The sequence below is a fragment of the Oncorhynchus nerka genome, linkage group LG9b (genome assembly GCF_034236695.1).
Source record: "Oncorhynchus nerka isolate Pitt River linkage group LG9b, Oner_Uvic_2.0, whole genome shotgun sequence".
NCBI lineage: Eukaryota > Metazoa > Chordata > Actinopteri > Salmoniformes > Salmonidae > Oncorhynchus > Oncorhynchus nerka.
Window position 1 is genome coordinate 40,965,142 of NC_088424.1, and position 25,588 is coordinate 40,990,729.

Below are 25,588 nucleotides of genomic sequence, written 5' to 3' on the forward strand. Positions count from 1 at the left end.
CTCTTTCTCTCTCTTTCTCCTATCTCTTTCTTTCTCCTATCTCTCTCTTCTCTCTATCTCTCTTTCTCCTATCTCTTTCTTTCTTTCTCTCTCTTTCTCTCTCTTTCTTTCTCCTATCTCTCCCTCTTTCTCCTCTCCCTCTTTCTCCTCTTTCTTTCTCCTATCTCTTTCTTTCTCCTATCTCTCTCTTTCTCTCTCTTTCTTTCTCCTATCTTTCTTCTCTCCTCTCTTTCTTTCTCCTCTCTTTCTCTCTCTCTCTCTCTCTCTTTCTTTTCTCTCTCTCTCTTTCTCCTCTCTTTCTTTCTTTCTCCTATCTCTCTCTTTCTCCTCTCTCTTTCTTTCTCCTATCTCTCTTTCTCCTCTCTTTCTTTCTCCTATCTCTCTCTTTCTCCTCTCTTTCTTTCTCCTATCTCTCTCTTTCTCCTCTCTTTCTTTCTCCTATCTCTTCTCTTTCTCTATCTCTCTCTCTATCTCTCTCTTTCTCCTATCTCTCTCTCTTTCTCCTATCTCTCTCTTTCTCCTATCTCTCTCTTTCTCCTATCTCTCTCTCTTTCTCCTATCTCTCTCTTTCTCCTATCTCTCTCTTTCTCCTCTCTCTCTTTCTCCTATCTCTCTTTCTTCTATCTCTCTTTCTTTCTCCTCTCTCTCTTTCTTTCTCCTATCTCTCTTTCTTTCTCCTATCTCTCTTTCTTTCTCCTATCTCTCTTTCTTTCTCCTATCTCTCTTTCTTTCTCCTCTCTTTCTTCTCCTCTCTTTCTCCTATCTCTTTCTTTCTCCTATCTCTTTCTTTCTCCTCTCTTTCTTTCTCCTATCTCTCTCTTTCTCCTCTCTCTCTCTCTTTCTCCTCTCTCTCTCTCTTTCTCCTCTCTCTCTCTCTTTCTCCTCTCTCTCTCTCTTTCTCCTATCTCTCTCTCTTTCCTATCTCTTTCTTCTCTTTCTTTCTATCTCTCTTTCTTTCTCCTCTCTTTCTTTCTCCTCTCTTTCTTTCTCCTCTCTCTCTCTTTCTCCCTCTCTTTCTCTTTCTCTCTCTCTTTCTCCTCTCTCTCTCTTTCTCTCTCTTTCTTTCTTTCTATCTCTCTCTTTCTCCTCTCTCTCTCTCTTTCTCCTCTCTCTCTCTCTTTCTCCTCTCTCTTCTTTCTCCTATCTCTCTCTCTTTCTCCATCTCTTTCTTTCTCCTATCTCTCTCTTTCTCCTATCTCTTCTCTTTCTCCTCTCTTTCTTTCTCTCTCTTTCTCCTATCTCTCTCTTTCTCCTCTCTTTCTTTCTCCTATCTCTCTCTTCTCTCTCTTTCTTTCTCCTATCTCTCTTTCTTTCTCCTATCTCTCTCTCTTTCTCCTCTCTTTCTCCTATCTCTCTCTCTTTCTCCTCTTTCTTTCTCCTATCTCTCTCTTTCTCCTCTCTTTCTTTCTTTCTCCTCTCTCTCTCTTTCTCCTCTCTTTCTTTCTCCTCTCTTTCTCCTATATCTCTTTCTCCTCTCTTTCTCTCTCTTTCTCCTATCTCTCTCTTTCTCTCTCTTTCTTTCTCCTATCTCTCTCTTTCTCTCTCTTTCTTTCTCCTATCTCTCTCTCTTTCTCCTCTCTTTCTTTCTCCTATCTCTCTCTTTCTCCTCTCTTTCTTTCTCCTATCTCTCTCTTTCTCCTCTCTTTCTTTCTCCTTTCTCTCTCTCTCTTTCTCCTCTCTTTCTTTCTCCTATCTCTCTCTCTTTCTCCTCTCTTTCTTTCTCCTATCTCTCTCTCTTTCTCCTCTCTTTCTTTCTCCTATCTCTCTCTCTTCTCCTCTCTTTCTTTCTCCTCTCTCTCTCTTTCTCCTCTCTTTCTTTCTCCTTTCTCTCTCTCTCTTTCTCCTCTCTTTCTTTCTCCTCTCTTTCTTTCTCTCTCTCTTTCTCCTATCTCTCTCTTTCTCCTCTCTTTCTTTCTCCTATCTCTCTCTTTCTCCTCTCTTTCTTTCTCCTCTCTCTCTTTCTCCTCTCTTTCTTTCTCCTATCTCTCTCTCTTTCTCCTCTCTTTCTTTCTCCTATATCTCTCTCTTTCTCCTCTCTTTCTTTCTCCTATCTCTCTCTTTCTCCTCTCTTTCTTTCTCCTCTCTTTCTTTCTCCTCTCTTTCCCTATCTCTCTCTTTCTCCTCTCTTTCTTTCTCCTCTTTCTCTTTCTCCTCTTTCTCCTATCTTCTCTCTTTCTCCTCTCTTTCTTTCTCCTATCTCTCTCTCTTTCTCCTCTCTTTCTTTCTCCTATCTCTCTCTTTCTCCTCTCTTTCTTTCTCCTATCTCTCTTTCTCCTCTCTTTCTTTCTCCTATCTCTCTCTTTCTCCTCTCTTTCTTTCTCCTATCTCTCCCTCTTTCTCCTCTCTTTCTTTCTCCTATCTCTCTTTCTCCTATCTCTCTCTCTTTCTCTCTCTTCTTTCTCCCATCTCTCTCTTTCTCCTCTCTTTCTTTCTCCTATCTCTCTCTTTCTCCTCTCTTTCTTTCTCCTATCTCTCTTTCTCCTATCTCTCTCTTTCTCCTCTCTATCTTTCTCCTATCTCTCTCTTTCTCCTATCTCTCTCTTTCTCCTATCTCTCTCTCTTTCTCCTATCTCTCTCTCTTTCTCCTATCTCTCTCTCTTTCTCCTATCTCTCTTTCTTTCTCCTATCTCTCTTTCTTTCTCCTATCTCTCTTTCTTTCTCCTATCTCTCTTTCTTTCTCCTATCTCTCTTTCTTTCTCCTCTCTTTCTTTCTCCTATCTCTCTCTTTCTCCTATCTCTCTCTCTTTCTCTCTCTTTCTTTCTCCTATCTCTCTTTCTTTCTCCTATCTCTCTCTTTCTCCTCTCTCTCTCTATCTCTCTCTCTTTCTCCTCTTTCTTTCTCCTATCTCTCTCTCTTTCTCCTATCTCTCTCTTTCTCCTCTCTCTTTCTCCTCTCTCTTTCTCCTCTTTCTTTCTCCTCTCTTTCTTTCTCCTCTCTTTCTTTCTCCTCTCTTTCTCCTATCTCTCTCTTTCTCCTCTCTTTCTTTCTCCTATCTCTCTCTCTTTCTCCTCTCTTTCTTTCTCCTATCTCTCTCTTTCTCCTCTCTTTCTTTCTCCTATCTCTCTCTCTTTCTCCTCTCTTTCTTTCTCCTCTCTCTCTCTTTCTTTCTCTCTCTCTTTCTCCTCTCTTTCTTTCTCCTATCTCTCTCTCTTTCTCCTCTCTTTCTTTCTCCTATCTCTTTCTTTCTCCTCTCTTTCTCCTCTCTTTCTCCTCTCTTTCTCCTCTCTTTCTTTCTCCTATCTCTCTCTTTCTCCTCTCTTTCTTTCTCCTATCTCTCTCTCTTTCTCCTCTCTTTCTTTCTCCTATCTCTCTCTTTCTCCTCTCTTTCTTTCTCCTATCTCTCTCTCTTTCTCCTCTCTTTCTTTCTCCTCTCTTTCTCCTATCTCTCTCTTTCTCCTCTCTTTCTTTCTCCTATCTCTCCCTCTTTCTCCTCTCTTTCTTTCTCCTATCTCTCTTTCTCCTATCTCTCTCTTTCTCCTCTCTTTCTTTCTCCTATCTCTCTCTTTCTCCTCTCTTTCTTTCTCCTATCTCTCTCTTTCTCCTCTCTTTCTTTCTCCTATCTCTCTCTTTCTCCTATCTCTCTCTTTCTCCTCTCTTTCTTTCTCCTATCTCTCTCTTTCTCCTCTCTTTCTTTCTCCTATCTCTCTCTTTCTCCTCTTTCTTTCTCCTCTCTCTCTTTCTCCTCTCTTTCTTTCTCCTCTCTCTCTTTCTCTCTCTCATGTATCCCACTTCAGTGGTTAGCTCTAAACACTATATTTGAGGAGCTGTCCCGGCTCCAACTTTTCTTAGATTTCCTCACTGTTGTATTCAGGAATTCTCTCCAGATTCATCATCAAATAGCGACCTGGACTCAAGATTCTGACAAACCTGTGTTGAGCTCATCACTGGGAGACCCTGCTGTCCTCAATCCATATTGCCGACACGGACTCAGACTTTAGTGTACGTTTGTTGATATCTAAAAGGTCATTATAATATATTGTATATTTTATCCTTGCAGAATGCTATTTTCCCACCAGCCAGCTCCTCTAAAGAGGTTCTCAAGGTCTCCTTGCCTCTGTTCATTTGCTGCATCAGTGCCCATTATCGATTGCATTTTGTTGTAGTTTTTTTGAAGGCTATTGTTTTTCTGTAACAGTTGGAAAGGACTTTGAGAATGCAGTATAATAATCTATCAAGATTTATATGAGTTGAATATGGTTGTGAAATTCAGGTATATTTCCCATAATTCCCGGGTTTTTCAAAAAATCCTGGTTGGAGGATTCACATATTTTGCCCTAAAACCTGGGCATTCTGGGAATGTTAGTGGAGTATTGCAACCTTAGTAAGCATGCTGCAGAACTGTAGCTCATACCATATTTCTGTTTCCTGTAGCATCTGTTTCCTGTAGCAAACAAAGCATTTTATCAACATTAGCTGATTTTGAATGAAACTGATTCAACATGACTTGCAGATCATTCTAGATAATGAAATTAGCTTGCTTAGGGTAATGTATAGAGTGCAATCTCCTCGGGCAGATTATGTCTTTATTCAAGTCGTAGAGGATCGGCGGGTTTCCGTGCCCCGTACCGGCAGTAGAAGGGGTCCGGATATTGTAGCCCAGGAGTGGGCTTCGGTGGTAGCACACGAGCCCTACCCGGGCTAGCTTCAGGCTAATTGGTGCTTACTCCGGGATGCATTGTTCTAATGTTCTTAGAGAAATGTGCTTACGGTATTGTATCTTATCGTGGAAACACAGGCAGTCCCCTAGATGCTTGTTAGGCATATTGTTCAAGTTAACACCCTCCCTCCATCCCTCTGTTCTCTATCCTCTTTCAACCTGCTCAGCCCTTCCATGTGTTATTCTAACCAAGGCAGTGAGTCAGCAGAAAGACAACCTCTCTTCCTCTCCCTCACTCTCTTCCTCCTCTTTCTCCTCTCCCTCTATCTTCCTCCCCTCCATTTCTCTTTCTTCCTCTTCCTCTCTCTCTTCCTCCTCTCCCTCTTTCTCCTCTCCCTCTTCCTCCTCTCTTTCTCCTCTCCCTCTATCTTCCTCCTCTTCCTCCCTCTCTCTTTCTCCTCTCTCTCTTCCTCCTCTCTCTTTCTCTTCTCCCTCTTCCTCTTCCTCCTCTCTCTTTCTCCTCTCCCTCTTCCTCCTCTCTCTTTCTCCTCTCCCTCTATCTTCCTCCCCTCCATCTCTCTTCCTCCTTCTCTCTTCCTCCTCTCCCTCTTCCTCCCTCTCTCTTTCTCCTCTCCCTCACTTTTTTCCTCTCCCTCACTTTTTTCCTCTCAAAGAAGCACTAAGGACAGTATTTGTAGTCTAATCAGAACAATCAACGAGCCCTAGTTAATCTCCCATCTCTCCTTCCTCCTCTTCCTCAACCGCTCTAGTTTATCTCCCATCTCTCTCCTCTATCTCTCCCTCACTCTTCCTCCTCTCCTCTCCTCTTCCTCACTCCCCTCCATCTCTCCTGGCAGGCAGCTGTAATAAACATTTAAATAAACTCTCTTTGCCTGTGTAGCAGAGAGGGACACACACACACACACACACAGACACTCTGAACCCCTCTGAGGGAGCCAGAGATGTGTGCTAGAGATTGGCCAGCTGCAGTCATGTTGCTCATTCTCTTTTTAATAGGCTTATTATGTGCCATGAGGGCAGGGGGACGTATAGGCTTTCTAAAGGGGACACACAGTGGGAACTGGGACTGGGTTCTGTTTTGGCCTGGGATGTAGCCTAATGCTGGAATGACTCTGCAGTCTTGGTTGCCAGGTGTGCTTTCCCTCTGTGATAGGGCGATTAGTTCCCCCCTGTCCATGTAATCTTATTCAGTATGATCTAAAAAGGAGAACTGATCCTAGATCAGCAGTCTTACTCTGAGATGCTTGATAAATACAGTACAACCCCTGCACTGTTTTGTACTCCAGTGTACTACTGTAGTAGTGAGTCATGTTGAATGTCAGTCTGTAGGAACTTTCTGTTCTCCTCTGCTGTCCTTTCTTCTCCTCTGCTGTCATCTCCTCTGCTGTCCTTTCCTTTCCTCTGCTGTCCTTTCCTCTCCTGTCCTGTCTTTTTCTCTGCTGTCCTCTCCTCTGCTGTCATCTCCTGTCCTGTCTTTTCCTCTGCTGTCCTTTCTTCTCCTCTGCTGTCCTTTCTTCTCCTCTGCTGTCCTTTCCTCTCCTCTGCTGTCCTTTCCTCTCCTCTGCTGTCCTTTCCTCTCCTCTGCTGTCCTTTCCTCTCCTCTGCTGTCCTCTCCTCTGCTGTCCCTCTCCTGTCCTGTCTTCTCCTGTCCTGTCTTTTCCCCTGCTGTCCTTTCTTCTCCTCTGCTGTCCTTTCTTCTCCTCTGCTGTCCTTTCTTCTCCTCTGCTGTCCTTTCCTCTCCTCTGCTGTCCTTTCCTCTCCTCTGCTGTCCTTTCCTCTCCTCTGCTGTCCTTTCCTCTCCTCTGCTGTCCTTTCCTTTCCTCTGCTGTCCTTTCCTCTCCTCTGCTGTCCTTTCCTCTCCTCTGCTGTCCTTTCCTTTCCTCTGCTGTCCTGTCCTCTCCTCTGCTGTCCTCTCCTCTGCTGTCCTCTCCTCTGCTGGCCTCTCCTCTGCTGGCCTCTCCTCTGCTGGCCTCTCCTCTCCTCTGCTGGCCTCTCCTCTCCTCTGCTGGCCTCTCCTCTCCTCTGCTGGCCTCTCCTCTGCTGGCCTCTCCTCTGCGGTCCTCTCCTCTGCTGGCCTCTCCTCTCCTCTGCGGTCCTCTCCTCTCCTCTGCTGTCCTCTCCTCTCCTCTGCTGTCCTGTCCTTTCCTCTGCTGTCCTGTCCTTTCCTCTTCTGTCCTGTCCTGTCATTTCCTCTGCTTTCCTTTCCTCTGCTGTCCTTTCCTCTGCTTTCCTTTCCTCTGCTGTCCTTTCATTTCCTCTCCTCTGTGTTCCTTTCCTCTGCTGTCCTTTCTTCTCGTCTGCTGTCCTCTTGTCTGCTGTCCTTTCCTCTCGTCTGCCGTCCTCTCCTCTGCCGTCCTCTCTCCTCTGCTGTCCTTTCCTCTCGTCTGCTGTCCTCTATGCTGTCCTCTCCTTTCGTCTGTTGTCCTCTCCTCTGCTGTCCTCTCCTCTCCCCTGCTGTCCTTTCCTCTCCCCTGCTGTCCTTTCCCCTGCTGTCCTTTCCTCTGCTGTCCTCTCCTCTGCTGTCCTCTCCTCTGCTGTCCTTTCTTCTCGTCTGCTGTCCTCTCGTCTGCTGTCCTTTCCTCATCTGCTGTCCTCTCCTCTGCCGTCCTCTCCTCTGCTGTCCTTTCCTCTCGTCTGCTGTCCTCTCCTCTGCCGTCCTCTCCTCTGCTGTCCTTTCCTCTCGTCTGCTGTCCTCTCCTCTGCCGTCCTCTCCTCTGCTGTCCTTTCCTCTTGTCTGCTGTCCTCTCCTCTCGTCTGCTGTCCTTTCCTTTCCTCTGCCGTCCTCTCCTTTCATCTGCCGTCCTCTCCTCTGCTGTCCTCTCCTCTGCCGTCCTCTCCTCTCCTCTGCCGTCCTCTCCTCTCCTCTGCCGTCCTCTCCTCTGCTGTCCTTTCCTCTTGTCTGCTGTCCTCTCCTCTGCTGTCCTCTCCTCTCGTCTGCTGTCCTTTCCTCTCCTCTGCCGTCCTCTCCTCTGCCGTCCTCTCCTCTGCCGTCCTCTCCTCTGCCGTCCTTTCCTCTCCTCTGCCGTCCTTTCCTCTCCTCTGCCGTCCTTTCCTCCCCACTGCCGTCCTTTCCTCCCCACTGCCGTCCTTTCCTCTCGTCTGCCGTCCTCTCCTCTGCCGTCCGCTCCTCTGCGGCTGACTGATTTGTAAAGGCTGAGGGGTATGTTCTGTTTTCTTGGGAGAGACTCTGGCACTCTGCCCACTCCTGTGTTGTGCTCTCTCTATCTCGGTCTCTCACTCACGCACATATATGTAAGAGACCAAAGGCTGGGCTTAGCATAGTGGAGAAGGCTGGGCTCAGGGGCTTAGCATAGCGGAGAAGGCTGGGCTCAGGGGCTTAGCATAGCGGAGAAGGCTGGGCTCAGGGGCTTAGCATAGCGGAGAAGGCTGGGCTCAGGGGCTTAGCATAGCGGAGAAGGCTGGGCTCAGGGGCTTAGCATAGCGGAGAAGGCTGGGCTCAGGGGCTTAGCATAGCGGAGAAGGCTGGGCTCAGGGGCTTAGCATAGCGGAGAAGGCTGGGCTCAGGGGCTTAGCATAGCGGAGAAGGCTGGGCTCAGGGGCTTAGCATAGCGGAGAAGGCTGGGCTCAGGGGCTTAGCATAGCGGAGAAGGCTGGGCTCAGGGGCTTAGCATAGCGGAGAAGGCTGGGCTCAGGGGCTTAGCATAGCGGAGAAGGCTGGGCTCAGGGGCTTAGCATAGCGGAGAAGGCTGGGCTCAGGGGCTTAGCATAGCGGAGAAGGCTGGGCTCAGGGGCTTAGCATAGCGGAGAAGGCTGGGCTCAGGGGCTTAGCATAGCGGAGAAGGCTGGGCTCAGGGGCTTAGCATAGCGGAGAAGGCTGGCCTCAGGGGCTTAGCATAGCGGAGAAGGCTGGCCTCAGGGGCTTAGCATAGCGGAGAAGGCTGGCCTCAGGGGCTTAGCATAGCGGAGAAGGCTGGCCTCAGGGGCTTAGCATAGTGGAGAAGGCTGGGCTTAGCATAGTGGAGAAGGCTGGCCTCAGGGGCTTAGCATAGTGGAGAAGGCTGGCCCTCAGGGGCTTAGCATAGTGGAGAAGGCTGGGCTCAGGGGCTTAGCATAGTGGAGAAGGCTGGGCTCAGGGGCTTAGCATAGTGGAGAAGGCTTGACTCGGGCTTAGCATAGTGGAGAAGGCTGTCCTCCGGGGCTTAGCATAGTGGAGAAGGCTGTCCTCCGGGGCTTAGCATAGTGGAGAAGGCTGGGCTCAGGGGCTTAGCATAGTGGAGAAGGCTGGGCTTAGCATAGTGGAGAAGGCTGGCCTCAGGGGCTTAGCATAGTGGAGAAGGCTGGGCTCAGGGGCTTAGCATAGTGGAGAAGGCTGGGCTCAGGGGCTTAGCATAGTGCAGAAGGCTGGGCTCAGGGGCTTAGCATAGTGCAGAAGGCTGGGCTCAGGGGCTTAGCATAGTGCAGAAGGCTGGGCTCAGGGGCTTAGCATAGTGCAGAAGGCTGGGCTCAGGGGCTTAGCATAGTGCAGAAGGCTGGGCTCAGGGGCTTAGCATAGTGGAGAAGGCTGGGCTCAGGGGCTTAGCATAGTGGAGAAGGCTGGGCTCAGGGGCTTAGCATAGTGCAGAAGGCTGGGCTCAGGGGCTTAGCATAGTGCAGAAGGCTGGGCTCAGGGGCTTAGCATAGTGGAGAAGGCTGGGCTCAGGGGCTTAGCATAGTGGAGAAGGCTGGGCTCAGGGGCTTAGCATAGTGGAGAAGGCTGGGCTCAGCATAGTGGAGAAGGCTGGGCTCAGGGGCTTAGCATAGTGGAGAAGGCTGGGCTCAGGGGCTTAGCATAGTGGAGAAGGCTGGGCTCAGGGGCTTAGCATAGTGGAGAAGGCTGGGCTCAGGGGCTTAGCATAGTGCAGAAGGCTGGGCTCAGGGGCTTAGCATAGTGCAGAAGGCTGGGCTCAGGGGCTTAGCATAGTGCAGAAGGCTGGGCTCAGGGGCTTAGCATAGTGGAGAAGGCTGGGCTCAGGGGCTTAGCATAGTGGAGAAGGCTGGGCTCAGGGGCTTAGCATAGTGCAGAAGGCTGGGCTCAGGGGCTTAGCATAGTGCAGAAGGCTGGGCTCAGGGGCTTAGCATAGTGGAGAAGGCTGGGCTCAGGGGCTTAGCATAGTGGAGAAGGCTGGGCTCAGGGGCTTAGCATAGTGGAGAAGGCTGGGCTCAGCATAGTGGAGAAGGCTGGGCTCAGGGGCTTAGCATAGTGGAGAAGGCTGGGCTCAGGGGCTTAGCATAGTGGAGAAGGCTGGGCTCAGGGGCTTAGCATAGTGCAGAAGGCTGGCCTCAGGGGCTTAGCATAGTGGAGAAGGCTGGGCTCAGTGGAGTGACAGGTGTCAGAGAGAGGAGAGACTGTTGTGCCAGACAGAGAGAGGAGAGACAGTGAGACTGTTGTGCCAGACGGAGAGACATTGAGCTCAGATGGCATGCTCTTTTTTTCTATGAAAGTGTATTGGTCTGTGTGTGTTTGTGTAGCTGGCTGTCCTTCCCTATTGCAGCAGTACCTATGTAGCGTTCCTCAGAGTTAGTCGGTGAGAGGGAAAGGGGGCTGCAGTGGGGTTTTGGCTCTCCTCTGCAACAGCACTACAGGATAGATCACTGCATCACTCTAATAGGGACGCCATGTACCCAACCGACGAAACAGTTACGGTAAGAATGCTGGCTTCATCTCACACACACACGCGCACACACACACACGGCTATCAATAGCATGAACAATAGCAAACAGGACCCACAGAGTAAAGTCGACAACACGGAGGGCCGTCGACCGCACGGAGGGCCGTCGACCGCACGGAGGGCCGTCGACCGCACGGAGGGCCGTCGACCGCACGGAGGGCCGTCGACCGCACGGAGGGCCGTCGACCGCACGGTTGACCGTCGACCGCACGGTTGACCGTCGACCGCACGGTTGACCGTCGACCGCACGGAGGGCCGTCGACCGCACGGAGGACCATCGACAACAAATGAAACTAATGCACAACAAGCCAGCTGGCACTTTCAAATGAAGGTGTACTCTCTCTCTCTCTGCACTCTGAGAACTAGACCATTTATCATAATTGGGCTGCTACGGTATTTTATAATACTTAATGTATGACATAAGATACCACATTATTATACACAAGCTCTGAAAACATGTATATACTGAGTGTACAAAACATTAAGGACACCTTCCTAATATTGAGTCCCCCTCAGAACAGCCTCAGTTCCTCAGGGTTATGGACTCCACAAGGTGCCAAGCGTTCCACAGGCATGCTGGTCCATGTTGACTCCAATGCTTCCCACAGGGATGCTGGTCCATGTTGACTCCAATGCTTCCCACAGGGATGCTGGTCCATGTTGACTCCAATGCTTCCCACAGGGATGCTGGTCCATGTTGACTCCAATGCTTCCCACAGGGATGCTGGTCCATGTTGACTCCAATGCTTCCCACAGGGATGCTGGTCCATGTTGACTCCAATGCTTCCCACAGGGATGCTGGTCCATGTTGACTCCAATGCTTCCCACAGGGATGCTGGTCCATGTTGACTCAATGCTTCCCACAGGGATGCTGGTCCATGTTGACTCCAATGCTTCCCACAGGGATGCTGGTCCATGTTGACTCCAATGCTTCCCACAGGGATGCTGGTCCATGTTGACTCCAATGCTTCCCACAGGGATGCTGGTCCATGTTGACTCCAATGCTTCCCACAGGGATGCTGGTCCATGTTGACTCCAATGCTTCCCACAGGGATGCTGGTCCATGTTGACTCCAATGCTTCCCACAGGGATGCTGGTCCATGTTGACTCCAATGCTTCCCACAGGGATGCTGGTCCATGTTGACTCCAATGCTTCCCACAGGGATGCTGGTCCATGTTGACTCCAATGCTTTCCACAGGGATGCTGGTCCATGTTGACTCCAATGCTTTCCACAGGGATGCTGGTCCATGTTGACTCCAATGCTTTCCACAGGGATGCTGGTCCATGTTGACTCCAATGCTTTCCACAGGGATGCTGGTCCATGTTGACTCCAATGCTTTCCACAGGGATGCTGGTCCATGTTGACTCCAATGCTTTCCACAGGGATGCTGGTCCATGTTGACTCCAATGCTTTCCACAGGGATGCTGGTCCATGTTGACTCCAATGCTTCCCACAGGGATGCTGGTCCATGTTGACTCCAATGCTTTCCACAGGGATGCTGGTCCATGTTGACTCCAATGCTTTCCACAGGGATGCTGGTCCATGTTGACTCCAATGCTTTCCACAGGGATGCTGGTCCATGTTGACTCCAATGCTTCCCACAGGGATGCTGGTCCATGTTGAATGGTAGAACATTCTTAATACACACGGGAAACTGTTGAGCGTGAAAAACCCTACCATTCACCCTCTGAATGATTCACCCTCTTGTCCCTAACATTCACCCTCTGAATGATTCACACTCTTGACCCTACCATTCACCCTCTGAATGATTCACCCTCTGAATGATTCACACTCTTGACCCTACCATTCACCCTCTGAATGATTCACCCTCTGAATGATTCACCCTCTTGTCCCTACCATTCACCCTCTGAATTCCACACAGACACCATCCATGTCTCAAGACTTAACAATCCTTCTTTAACCCGTCTCCTCCCCTTCATCTACACTGATTGAAATGGATTTAACATCTGACATCCAATAAGGGATCATATCTTTCACCTGGATTCACCTGGTCAGTCTGTCATGGAGAGAGCAGGTGTTCCTAATGTTTTGTACACTCAGTGTACATGTAACTGTAAGCTTAGTGGTGCTCTATAGTCATGCATTACACACACACACACACACCACATATATATATATATATATACACACACAATATATATACACACACACAATATATATACACACACAATATATATACACACACACAATATACACACACACACATATATATATATATACACACACACACAATATACACCCAGTTTGTTGAGCTGCCTGCTTGGTGTGTAGGGATTACACCATCCTGTGCAGACTTCCTGGTCCTATTGATCACTTGTTACATGTCATGATCACATTTCTTGAGGATTCCTTGAAGCTATAATGGTGTTCTTATACGATGTGATGCTCATCAATGAACAGTGGCTGACTGGGAGCTCGAGATTCATTGTTTGAATTTGACTTGAGTGGCCTGATCGTGTGTCTGTGTGTGTGTGTGTAGAGGATGTGCTGCTAAGCTCTTGTCATGCCATATTACATAAGCAGCCTGGGCTGAGTGGAGGCTATATAGCATTTGTTTGGACAGCTGGCTGGTGAGAATATGAAGGGGGGGGGGGGGGGTGTAATAAGGTATTCTGGACAGAATATTCTGTAATATCGTTTTCTGGATTTGGGATTTTACTGTTTGTTCCACAGAAGAGGGGAGAAGGAATCACAGATCCTGCCGGAACTGAAAAATGCCTTGTTGATACGATGAAGTTTGAGTTTTAGTGTCTGTCAGTCCTTTGTTGTGTATTTGTTCTGAAGTTATAGGTGGTGTAATTATTAACTGGTGGCAACAAAATGGCCCCTTCGGGGCGGCAGGTAGCCTCGTGGTTAGAGTGTTGGGCCGTACCTGAAAGGTTGCTGGATTGAATCCCCGAGCTGACAAGGTACCAAACAATCTGTCGTTCTGCCCCTGAACAAGGCAGTTAACCCACTGTTCTCCGGTAGGCCGTCATTGTAAATAAGAATAAAGGTTCTTATTGTAAAGGTTCAATAAAACAATACAATGAATAAAGTGTTGTCTAATCCTGTCTAGATGCAACCAAGTTGGGATGATTTCATGAATGGTTGACTGGTTCCATATAAAGTCCATAAATGTTGCCAGCTCAAGCTGAAATAACGCTTTTAAAAAAGCCCTTTATATAGGGGGCTTGTCTCTGGGATGGCTCTATGGTTCTCTTGATTATAGGTAGGGAACCATTTTGTGAGTCTGGTGAAGGAAAGGGAGCAGGAGCCCCCAAACCACCATGGCTAGCCCAAGGCTATCTCACCACCCACCAGCCTAAATGACAGAGCACACTTACCACAGTATCATTTCCCATTCCTAAATACATGGAGACTCCCTGCCCATATGTACTGAACAGCTGTCTGAGACATCCTCATTCTCTGACTTCAGAAGTGAAGCCTTCCTCTGGGTATATCCCAAATAACACCCTATTTCCTATGGGCCCTGATCAAAAATAGTGTACTATATAGGACATAGGGTGCCATTTGGGATGCTTCCGAGGAGTGCCTTTGTTTGCACTTAACCCTCAGTTTGAATGACTGCTTGGTCATTGAATTTCTAGGCGGGGAAGTGCTGCACAACAGGGCTTGATTTTAGTTTGTTCCATAGTAACAGGGATTGATTTAGTTTGTTCCATAGTAACAGGGATCGATTTAGTTTGTTCCATAGCAACAGGGATTGATTTAGTTTGTTCCATAGCAACAGGGATTGATTTAGTTTGTTCCATAGTAACAGGGAGTGATTTAGTTTGTTCCATAGCAACAGGGATTGATTTAGTTTGTTCCATAGTAACAGGGAGTGATTTAGTTTGTTCCATAGTAACAGGGAGTGATTTAGTTTGTTCCATAGTAACAGGGAGTGATTTAGTTTGTTCCATAGCAACAGGGAGTGATTTAGTTTGTTCCATAGCAACAGGGAGGGATTTAGTTTGTTCCATAGCAACAGGGGTTGATTTAGTTTGTTCCATAGCAACATGGGGGGATTTAGTTTGTTCCATAGCAACATGGGGGGATTTAGTTTGTTCCATAGTAACAGGGGGGATTTAGTTTGTTCCATAGTAACAGGGAGTGATTTAGTTTGTTCCATAGCAACAGGGCGTGATTTAGTTTGTTCCATAGCAACAGGGAGGGATTTAGTTTTGTTCCATAGCAACAGGGGTTGATTTAGTTTCTTCCATAGCAACATGGGGGGATTTAGTTTGTTCCATAGCAACAGGGATTGATTTAGTTTGTTCCAAAGCAACAGGGAGTGATTTAGTTTGTTCCATAGCAACACGGATTGATTTAGTTTCTTCCATAGCAACAGGAGATGTGTGATTGCGGACAACTAATCACACTCACAAATAGACAATTTGGAGTTTATTTTGCACAAGAACAGAATCAGCTAAATATGTGTATTCAACCCAACACCATAGCCTTATTCAGTTTCTGATCCATCATGATGTATTTAACTCTGTGGAAGAGCTGATTGTTATCCAACACTTGAGCAGAATGACTTGATGTAGAAAAAACTGTTTATTTTAAAAGTGCAGTTGCAGAACAAGTAATTAACACGTGTAGAACTGGCAGTTAAAAACAGATGTGGCACCAGGCTTGTACACATCTATTTCTGCCTTCCTTATTCCTTCCTCCCTGCCCTAACTCACGTCCTCTGAGCTCGCTACGTTCTCTGATTGTGGGACTGTTTCTGGCTGCAGCTTGATTGAAGAGCGTCAGTCCTCAGTATTTTGACTGGGTTTTATCTTTCAATCATAAAGGTCTAGTAGATGGGGAGATTCTGACAGTCTTATTGACGTCATTACCACTTGACCCCCCCCCAACTGCTACTTTCACAGAGTCACTGTCACAGATTACTATATCGGAGGGGGAGTCGATGAATGCCAGGCGTCCAGCCTGAGCAATATTATGACCACACAAGGTCAAGGGTCGTGGGATGAGAGGAGCCCAGTGTATTCATCGTACTGAGGTGACATAAGGGATGATCCTTTACTCCGTCTCAGCACATATTGGGTGATAAGGTAAAGACACACTGATCTGGGAATCTTCTATCCAGGATTTCTGGATATATTTGGAAAGTGCAACCCTAAGGCAGGTATGAACAGAGAGACGTGTGAAATCCCATTGAGGAAAGTGACTGGTCCGTGTCTGCTGTCTGATTGGTTTACAGTCAGGAAGTGACTGGTCTGCTGTCTGATTGGTTCATTGCAAGGTCCCTCCTGGTCAAATCACCTGACTCAATCTTAGATCAGATTAGTAGATTATTCTATTAGGCTTGCCTTCTTCCTCCTGATCCTCGTGGGCCATTTATGGGACCATTTTACAACACACTGTTCATTCTTTGCCCAGTTCATCTCTGGGTCTTTTGGGATCAGTCCCATTCCTTTGGGACACTAGTCTATCTGTGTTCAGAGGCACTGCAGTATGAGAGTAGGTGGGCCTCTCCTGTCACCAACAACGCAGTGCTGGCTGGCGGGGGGAAGAGAGACTTCCTCAGTCTACAGTACATCTCGATCTCTCTCGGAGTTACTCTTCCATGACCCATTTTTTTTCCACTCTTCTGCCCATCCTAAACAGCTTCATGCATCAACTTGTCCCCCTCTTCTGAAAGAATGAAGAAGAGAAAAGGTGAGGGAACATCCCCTCCAGCAACAGAGAAAGATGTGTCCCTCCCTCCCTCCCTCCCTCGCTCCCTCCCTCGCCCCCTCCCTCCCTCCCTATCCACTGGCACATGTTATAACGGCACACCCCTACCTTTAGTACAGGAGGAGAGAGGGATGGTATGAGGACGGGAAAACGATTATATCCGTGTCCCAAATGGCACCCTGTTCCCTATATAGTGCACTACTTTAGACTACAGCTCTGTGGGCCCTGCTCAAAAGTAGTGCACTATATAGTGCACTACTTTAGACTACAGCTCTATGGGCCCTGCTCAAAAGTAGTGCACTATATAGGGGAAAGGGTTCCATTTGGGACGTAACCTGGGCCAAGTTAGACCTTGTCTTCTAAAACATTTGAGGAGGCATAACAGAGGAATTTAGGGGGGAAACATGGCAAGCCTGTTGGACTAAGAGTTAAATACGTAGTGATTCCCAGCCTCTAGGGGCCCCACCTCGGCCAGGTGGGGTACAACAGTCCCATGTCCTTAGCGAAGGCCTTTAGAGCAGTGGTGAGTAGTGCAGGGGTAAGCAGGGGTATGCAGGGGTATGGATCTAGTATTACCACAGGTATTTTAACACCATGTACCAATTTTAGCGACAGGAACAAGCTGCAACAAACACTCAAACTGGACAGTTTTATCTCATTCGAAGACTCAATCATGGACACTTACTGACTGTTATGGCTGCTTTGCGTGATGTATTGTTGTCTCTACCTTCTTGCCCTTTGTGTTGTCTGTGCACAATAATGCTTGTACCCTGTTTTGTGTTACTACCATGTTGTGCTGCTACCATGTTGTGTTACTACCATGTTGTGTTACTACCATGTTGTGCTGCTACCATTCTGCTGCCATGTTGTGTTGCTGCCATGTTGTGTTGCTGCCATGTTGTGTTGCTGCCATGTTGTGCTGCTGCCATGTTGTGTTGCTGCCATGTTGTGTTGCTGCCATGTTGTGTTGCTGCCATGTTGTGTTGCTGCCATGTTGTGTTGCTGCCATGTTGTGCTGCTGCCATGTTGTGTTGCTGCCATGTTGTGTTGCTGCCATGTTGTGTTGCTGCCATGTTGTGTTGCTGCCATGTTGTGTTGCTGCCATGTTGTGCTGCTGCCATGTTGTGCTGCTGCCATGTTGTGTTGCTGCTATGTTGTGTTGCTGCCATGTTGTGTTGCTGCCATGTTGTGTTGCTGCCATGTTGTGTTGCTGCCATGTTGTGCTGCTGCCATGTTGTGCTGCTGCCATGTTGTGTTGCTACCATGTTGTCATGTTGTGCTGCTACCATGTTGTGTTGCTTCCATGTTGTCATGTTGTGTTGCCACCATGCTGTGTTGTCATGTGTTGCTGCCTTGCTATGTTGTTGTCTTAGGTCTCTCTTTATGTAGTGTTGTGTTGTCTCTCTTGTTGTTGGTGTGATTTGTCCTATATTTATATTGTATTTATTTTATTTCTTTAATCCCAGGCCACCGTCCCCGCAGGAGGCCTTTTGCCTTTTGGTAGTCCGTCATTGAAGATACGAATTTGTTCTTAACTGACTTGCCTAGTTAAATAAAGGTTAAATAATGAATACAAAATGAAAGAGCTCAGCAGAAAAGTTTAATTGGAAAAGGAGAAATAAAGTAATTGAATGAAGGCTACAGGCAGGGAGGCTGTTGGCTGGTCCAGCTGGCTGCTCCTCCAGATGAGGACTGGTGTTGGCTGATTCTCAGGGGGGTTGTTGGCTGCTCCTCCAGATGAGGACTGGTGATGGTTGATTCTCAGGGGGGTTGTTGGCTGCTCCTCCAGATGAGGACTGGTGTTGGCTGATTCTCAGGGGGGTTGTTGGCTGCTCCTCCAGATGAGGACTGGTGTTGGCTGATTCTCAGGGGGGTTGTTGGCTGCTCCTCCAGATGAGGACTGGTGATGGTTGATTCTCAGGGGGGTTGTTGGCTGCTCCTCCAGATGAGGACTGGTGATGGTTGATTCTCAGGGGGGCTGTTGGCTGCTCCTCCAGATGAGGACTGGTGTTGGCTGATTCTCAGGGGGGCTGTTGGCTGCTCCTCCAGATGAGGACTGGTTGATTCTCAGGGGGGCTGTTGGCTGCTCCTCCAGATGAGGACTGGTGATGGTTGATTCTCAGGGGGGCTGTTGGCTGCTCCTCCAGATGAGGACTGGTGTTGGCTGATTCTCAGGGGGTTGTTGGCTTCTCCTCCAGATGAGGACTGGTGATGGTTGATTCTCAGGGGTTGTTGGCTGCTCCTCCAGATGAGGACTGGTGATGGTTGATTCTCAGGGGGCTGTTGGCTGCTCCTCCAGATGAGGACTGGTGTTGGCTGATTCTCAGGGGGGCTGTTGGCTGCTCCTCCAGATGAGGACTGGTTGATTCTCAGGGGGGCTGTTGGCTGCTCCTCCAGATGAGGACTGGTTGATTCTCAGGGGGGCTGTTGGCTGCTCCTCCAGATGAGGACTGGTTGATTCTCAGGGGGGCTGTTGGCTGCTCCTCCAGATGAGGACTGGTTGATTCTCAGGGGGGCTGTTGGCTGCTCCTCCAGATGAGGACTGGTGATGGCTGATTCTCAGGGAGGCTGTTGGCTGCTTCTCCAGATGAGGACTGGTTGATTCTCAGGGGGGCTGTTGGCTGCTCCTCCAGATGAGGACTGGTTGATTCTCAGGGGGGCTGTTGGCTGCTCCTCCAGATGAGGACTGGTGATGGTTGATTCTCAGGGGGGCTGTTGGCTGCTCCTCCAGATGAGGACTGGTGTTGGCTGATTCTCAGGGGGTTGTTGGCTTCTCCTCCAGATGAGGACTGGTGATGGTTGATTCTCAGGGGGTTGTTGGCTGCTCCTCCAGATGAGGACTGGTGATGGTTGATTCTCAGGGGGCTGTTGGCTGCTCCTCCAGATGAGGACTGGTGTTGGCTGATTCTCAGGGGGCTGTTGGCTGCTCCTCCAGATGAGGACTGGTTGATTCTCAGGGGGGCTGTTGGCTGCTCCTCCAGATGAGGACTGGTTGATTCTCAGGGGGGCTGTTGGCTGCTCCTCCAGATGAGGACTGGTGATGGTTGATTCTCAGGGGGGCTGTTGGCTGCTCCTCCAGATGAGGACTGGTGTTGGCTGATTCTCAGGGGGGTTGTTGGCTGCTCCTCCAGATGAGGACTGGTGATGGTTGATTCTCAGGGGGGTTGTTGGCTGCTCCTCCAGATGAGGACTGGTGTTGGCTGATTCTCAGGGGGGCTGTTGGCTGCTCCTCCAGATGAGGACTGGTTGATTCTCAGGGGGGCTGTTGGCTGCTCCTCCAGATGAGGACTGGTTGATTCTCAGGGGGGCTGTTGGCTGCTCCTCCAGATGAGGACTGGTTGATTCTCAGGGGGGCTGTTGGCTGCTCCTCCAGATGAGGACTGGTTGATTCTCAGGGGGGCTGTTGGCTGCTCCTCCAGATGAGGACTGGTGATGGTTGATTCTCAGGGGGCTGTTGGCTGCTCCTCCAGATGAGGACTGGTGATGGTTGATTCTCAGGGGGGCTGTTGGCTGCTCCTCCAGATGAGGACTGGTGATGGTTGATTCTCAGGGGGGCTGTTGGCTGCTCCTCCAGATGAGGACTGGTGATGGTTGATTCTCAGGGGGGCTGTTGGCTGCTCCTCCAGATGAGGACTGGTTGATTCTCAGGGGGGCTGTTGGCTGCTCCTCCAGATGAGGACTGGTTGATTCTCAGGGGGGCTGTTGGCTGCTCCTCCAGATGAGGACTGGTTGATTCTCAGGGGGGCTGTTGGCTGCTCCTCCAGATGAGGACTGGTTGATTCTCAGGGGGGCTGTTGGCTGCTCCTCCAGATGAGGACTGGTTGATTCTCAGGGGGGCTGTTGGCTGCTCCTCCAGATGAGGACTGGTGATGGCTGATTCTCAGGGGGGCTGTTGGCTGCTTCTCCAGATGAGGACTGGTTGATTCTCAGGGGGGCTGTTGGCTGCTCCTCCAGATGAGGACTGGTTGATTCTCAGGGGGGCTGTTGGCTGCTCCTCCAGATGAGGACTGGTGATGGTTGATTCTCAGGGGGGCTGTTGGCTGCTCCTCCAGATGAGGACTGGTGTTGGCTGATTCTCAGGGGGGTTGTTGGCTTCTCCTCCAGATGAGGACTGGTGATGGTTGATTCTCAGGGGGGTTGTTGGCTGCTCCTCCAGATGAGGACTGGTGATGGTTGATTCTCAGGGGGGCTGTTGGCTGCTCCTCCAGATGAGGACTGGTGTTGGCTGATTCTCAGGGGGGCTGTTGGCTGCTCCTCCAGATGAGGACTGGTTGATTCTCAGGGGGGCTGTTGGCTGCTCCTCCAGATGAGGACTGGTTGATTCTCAGGGGGGCTGTTGGCTGCTCCTCCAGATGAGGACTGGTTGATTCTCAGGGGGGCTGTTGGCTGCTCCTCCAGATGAGGACTGGTTGATTCTCAGGGGGGCTGTTGGCTGCTCCTCCAGATGAGGACTGGTTGATTCTCAGGGGGGCTGTTGGCTGCTCCTCCAGATGAGGACTGGTGATGGCTGATTCTCAGGGGGGCTGTTGGCTGCTTCTCCAGATGAGGACTGGTTGATTCTCAGGGGGGCTGTTGGCTGCTCCTCCAGATGAGGACTGGTTGATTCTCAGGGGGGCTGTTGGCTGCTCCTCCAGATGAGGACTGGTGATGGTTGATTCTCAGGGGGGCTGTTGGCTGCTCCTCCAGATGAGGACTGGTGTTGGCTGATTCTCAGGGGGGTTGTTGGCTGCTCCTCCAGATGAGGACTGGTGTTGGCTGATTCTCAGGGGGGCTGTTGGCTGCTCCTCCAGATGAGGACTGGTGTTGGCTGATTCTCAGGGGGTTGTTGGCTGCTCCTCCAGATGAGGACTGGTGTTGGCTGATTCTCAGGGGGGTTGTTGGCTGCTCCTCCAGATGAGGACTGGTGATGGTTGATTCTCAGGGGGCTGTTGGCTGCTCCTCCAGATGAGGACTGGTGATGGTTGATTCTCAGGGGCTGTTGGCTGCTCCTCCAGATGAGGACTGGTGATGGTTGATTCTCAGGGGGCTGTTGGCTGCTCCTCCAGATGAGGACTGGTTGATTCTCAGGGGGCTGTTGGCTGCTCCTCCAGATGAGGACTGGTTGATTCTCAGGGGGCTGTTGGCTGCTCCTCCAGATGAGGACTGGTTGATTCTCAGGGGGGCTGTTGGCTGCTCCTCCAGATGAGGACTGGTGATGGCTGATTCTCAGGGGGCTGTTGGCTGCTTCTCCAGATGAGGACTGGTTGATTCTCAGGGGGCTGTTGGCTGCTCCTCCAGATGAGGACTGGTTGATTCTCAGGGGGCTGTTGGCTGCTCCTCCAGATGAGGACTGGTGATGGTTGATTCTCAGGGGGCTGTTGGCTGCTCCTCCAGATGAGGACTGGTGTTGGCTGATTCTCAGGGGGTTGTTGGCTGCTCCTCCAGATGAGGACTGGTGATGGTTGATTCTCAGGGGGTTGTTGGCTGCTCCTCCAGATGAGGACTGGTGTTGGCTGATTCTCAGGGGGCTGTTGGCTGCTCCTCCAGATGAGGACTGGTTGATTCTCAGGGGCTGTTGGCTGCTCCTCCAGATGAGGACTGGTTGATTCTCAGGGGGCTGTTGGCTGCTCCTCCAGATGAGGACTGGTTGATTCTCAGGGGGGCTGTTGGCTGCTCCTCCAGATGAGGACTGGTTGATTCTCAGGGGGGCTGTTGGCTGCTCCTCCAGATGAGGACTGGTTGATTCTCAGGGGGGCTGTTGGCTGCTCCTCCAGATGAGGACTGGTTGATTCTCAGGGGGGTTGTTGGCTGCTCCTCCAGATGAGGACTGGTTGATTCTCAGGGGGGCTGTTGGCTGCTCCTCCAGATGAGGACTGGTTGATTCTCAGGGCAGACAGGCTGAGTCTGGAATGGGACCCTATTCCCTATATAGTGCACTACTTTTGACCATGGGACTATGGACCCTGGTGAAAACATGATCATTCCTCCCTAATTCCTGCCCTGTTTTCATGTTTCATTTATGGAAGTATAATTTCCCTATAGCCTGAAGGACATTGAGTATGTACTGCATATCACCACGTCAACATATTTCTACAAGTATCATCATGTGGGGCGGCAGGGTAGCCTAGTGGTTAGAGCGTTGGACTAGTAACCGGAAGGTTGCAAGTTCAAATCCCCGAGCCGACAAGGTACAAATCTGTCGTTCTGCCCCAGTTAACCCACTGTTCCTAGGCCGTCATTGAAAATAAGAATTTGTTCTTAACTGACTTGCCTAGTTAAATAAAGGTAAAATAAAAATAAAATGTCTTGATCTTTGGTGTTGGCAAGAAAATCTGGGTTTGCGGTCTTAAGACCTAAGGTAAAGGGAGTACAAGCCCTGTATATTCCAAGAACAAATCATTATTCATCTCATTTCATGTAAGTTTCTTTATCTATAGTATATATGATTTGGTTAGAGAAAAGTACATGTGTGTTTGTGTGTGTAATAATCATACTAAAAGTAGAAAAGGGTACTCAGCGTACCAACAGGTGTTGTGCTGTGTGTGTGTGTGTGTGTGTGTGTAATAATCATACTAAAAGTAGAAAAGGGTACTCAGCGTACCAACAGGTGTGTGTGTGTGTGTGTGTGTGTAATAATCATACTAAAAGTAGAAAAGGGTACTCAGCGTACCAACAGGTGTTGTGCTGTGTGTGTGTTTCAACTAAGACCCTTCTTCAGTAGCAGGAAAGAAACATGATGTAAATACACATCAAGAAAATTATAACAAGTGTTGACTATGTCTCCGTGTCATTTCAGAATGTGAAACTCTCTTCTCTTTTATCTTATAGAATGAATGTTTTCTGGTAAGGCCCAATATATTGGCGTATGCCTCTTCTAGGGGTTTGCACATCAGCTTCAGCAGTTAACCCACCTCTCCGATGGCTGAAGGGTTTTATGTCTCTTACTGGAGGTTGCCTCTGCATATGTGAGCTGGTAGTGAGGCTGAGGTGTGATTTTCCAGCTGGGCTTGATGGTGCTGTCGTAGTGCATTGGCAGTATTGAGACACCGGCATTTAGCCGTCTGGAGGATAGTCTGCTATCTTCCACATACTTCCCATTAGAGTCTATCAGAAATACAGTTTTGGGAGGTCTCCTGGGTTGAACTGGATCCTGTTCCCTGTCCTCTGCAGGTGTGTTCTGCTGAACATGGTCAGACTGCTGGGAGGTTGGCGAGGCAGGGTAGGCTGTGGCAGGCTGGGAGGTTGGCGAGGCAGGGTAGTCTGTGGCAGGCTGGGAGGTTGGCGAGGCAGGGTAGGCTGTGGCAGGCTGGGAGGTTGGCAGCACGACTCTCCACCTGGAAAAGCCTCAACTCTTCCATCAGTGTCAGTCACGTTCTTGTCGTTTGCTCTCCCTCAATTCTGTAATCTCGTACCTCATGTAGGTAGAGGCCGTTCTGGATTTGTTTCACTGATAATGTTTTTGCTGTGCACACAGCTGCTACAGGTGGGGGAGGGAGTGATGTACCGCGGCCCTCCTGTTATGAAGCACAGCTTTTCACAGTTGCAGGTGTTAGTGGAGACCTGTCAGATTTGAGTTCTTCATCCACTAGATGTTTTAATCATGTTGAACTCTTCTTCAAACAGCTCTAGACTGGCCTCAGAGCCCTGGGTCATTACCTTTCCATTATGATGTTAATATCATATGTTGGGGTTGTCCTCGTACAATATGGGCTTGTTTCCTCAGGTGTTGAAGATGTTTGTTTTTCTGGCGCAGGGCGATTTATGCATCACATTTGAACCGTCAGTGGAAAAGACAAGATCCACCTTGATTTATTTGGTCATTTTCTTGCATGAAGTCTGGTCTTATGGTCTGTGGGTTCTCTTTGTTAAATACTGGCTGAATATGTAAGGCTGCTCAGCATGTAAATGTATCCACCTTAGTTGATTACAGCTGGATGTGGTAGATGTTACAGCTGGATGTGGTAGATGTTACAGCTGGATGTGGTAGATGTTACAGCTGGATGTGGTAGATGTTACAGATGCAGTAGATGTTACAGCTGGATGTGGTAGATGTTACAGCTGGATGTGGTAGATGTTACAGCTGGATGTGGTAGATGTTACAGATGTAGTAGATGTTAAAGCTGGATGTAGTAGATGTTACAGCTGGATGTGGTAGATGTTGTAGATGTTACAGATGTAGTAGATGTTAAAGCTGGATGTAGTAGATGTTACAGCTGGATGTGGTAGATGTTACAGCTGGATGTGGTAGATGTTACAGATGGATGTAGTAGATGTTACAGCTGGATGTGGTAGATGTTACAGCTGGATGTGGTAGATGTTACAGATGGATGTGGTAGATGTTACAGCTGGATGTGGTAGATGTTACAGCTGGATGTGGTAGATGTTACAAATGGATGTGGTAGATATTACAGCTGGATGTGGTAGATGTTACAGCTGGATGTGGTAGATGTTACAGATGTAGTAGATGTTACAGCTGGATCTAGTAGATGTTACAGCTGGCTCTAGTAGATGTTACAGCTGGATCTAGTAGATGTTACAACTGGATGTAGTAGATGTTACAGATGGATGTAGTAGATGTTACAGATGGATGTAGTAGATGTTACAGCTGGATGTGGTAGATGTTACAGCTGGATGTGGTAGATGTTACAGATGCAGTAGATGTTACAGCTGGATGTAGTAGATGTTACAGATGGATGTGGTAGATGTTACAGCTGGATGTGGTAGATGTTACAGCTGGATGTGGTAGATGTTACAGATTGATGTGGTAGATGTTACAGCTGGATGTGGTAGATGTTACAGCTGGAGGTGGTAGATGTTACAGATGGATGTGGTAGATGTTACAGATGGATGTGGTAGATGTTACAGATGGATGTGGTAGATGTTACAGCTGGATGTGGTAGATGTTACAGCTGGATGTGGTAGATATTACAGCTGGATGTGGTAGATGTTACAGCTGGATGTGGTAGATGTTACAGATGTAGTAGATGTTACAGCTGGATCTAGTAGATGTTACAGCTGGATCTAGTAGATGTTACAGCTGGATCTAGTAGATGTTACAGCTGGATGTGGTAGATGTTACAGCTGGATGTGGTAGATGTTACAGCTGGATGTGGTAGATGTTACAGATGTAGTAGATGTTACAGGTGGATGTAGTAGATGTTACAGCTGGATGTGGTAGATGTTACAGATTGATGTGGTAGATGTTACAGCTGGATGTGGTAGATGTTACAGCTGGATGTGGTAGATGTTACAGCTGGATGTGGTAGATGTTACAGATGTAGTAGATGTTACAGCTGGATCTAGTAGATGTTACAGCTGGCTCTAGTAGATGTTACAGCTGGTTCTAGTAGATGTTACAACTGGATGTGGTAGATGTTACAGCTGGATGTAGTAGATGTTACAGCTGGATGTAGTAGATGTTACAGATGGATGTGGTAGATGTTACAGATGCAGTAGATGTTACAGCTGGATGTAGTAGATGTTACAGATGGATGTAGTAGATGTTACAGCTGGATGTGGTAGATGTTACAGCTGGATGTAGTAGATGTTACAGATGTAGTAGATGTTACAGCTGGATGTGGTAGATGTTACAGCTGGATGTGGTAGATGTTACAGATGGATGTAGTA

At 48.7% G+C, this 25,588-nt stretch overlaps 1 protein-coding gene and 1 pseudogene across 8 annotated transcripts in view; one reads left to right on the forward strand and one right to left on the reverse strand.

Moving 5' to 3' along the window:
- The window catches only part of LOC115114733 (rho GTPase-activating protein 12-like), a 182,779-nt gene that overhangs the window by 35,857 nt on the left and 121,334 nt on the right, over window positions 1-25,588 (forward strand). The gene's annotated exons all lie outside the window — the stretch shown is intronic.
- Window positions 2,238-5,443, reverse strand: LOC135565786 (U1 small nuclear ribonucleoprotein 70 kDa-like; annotated as a pseudogene).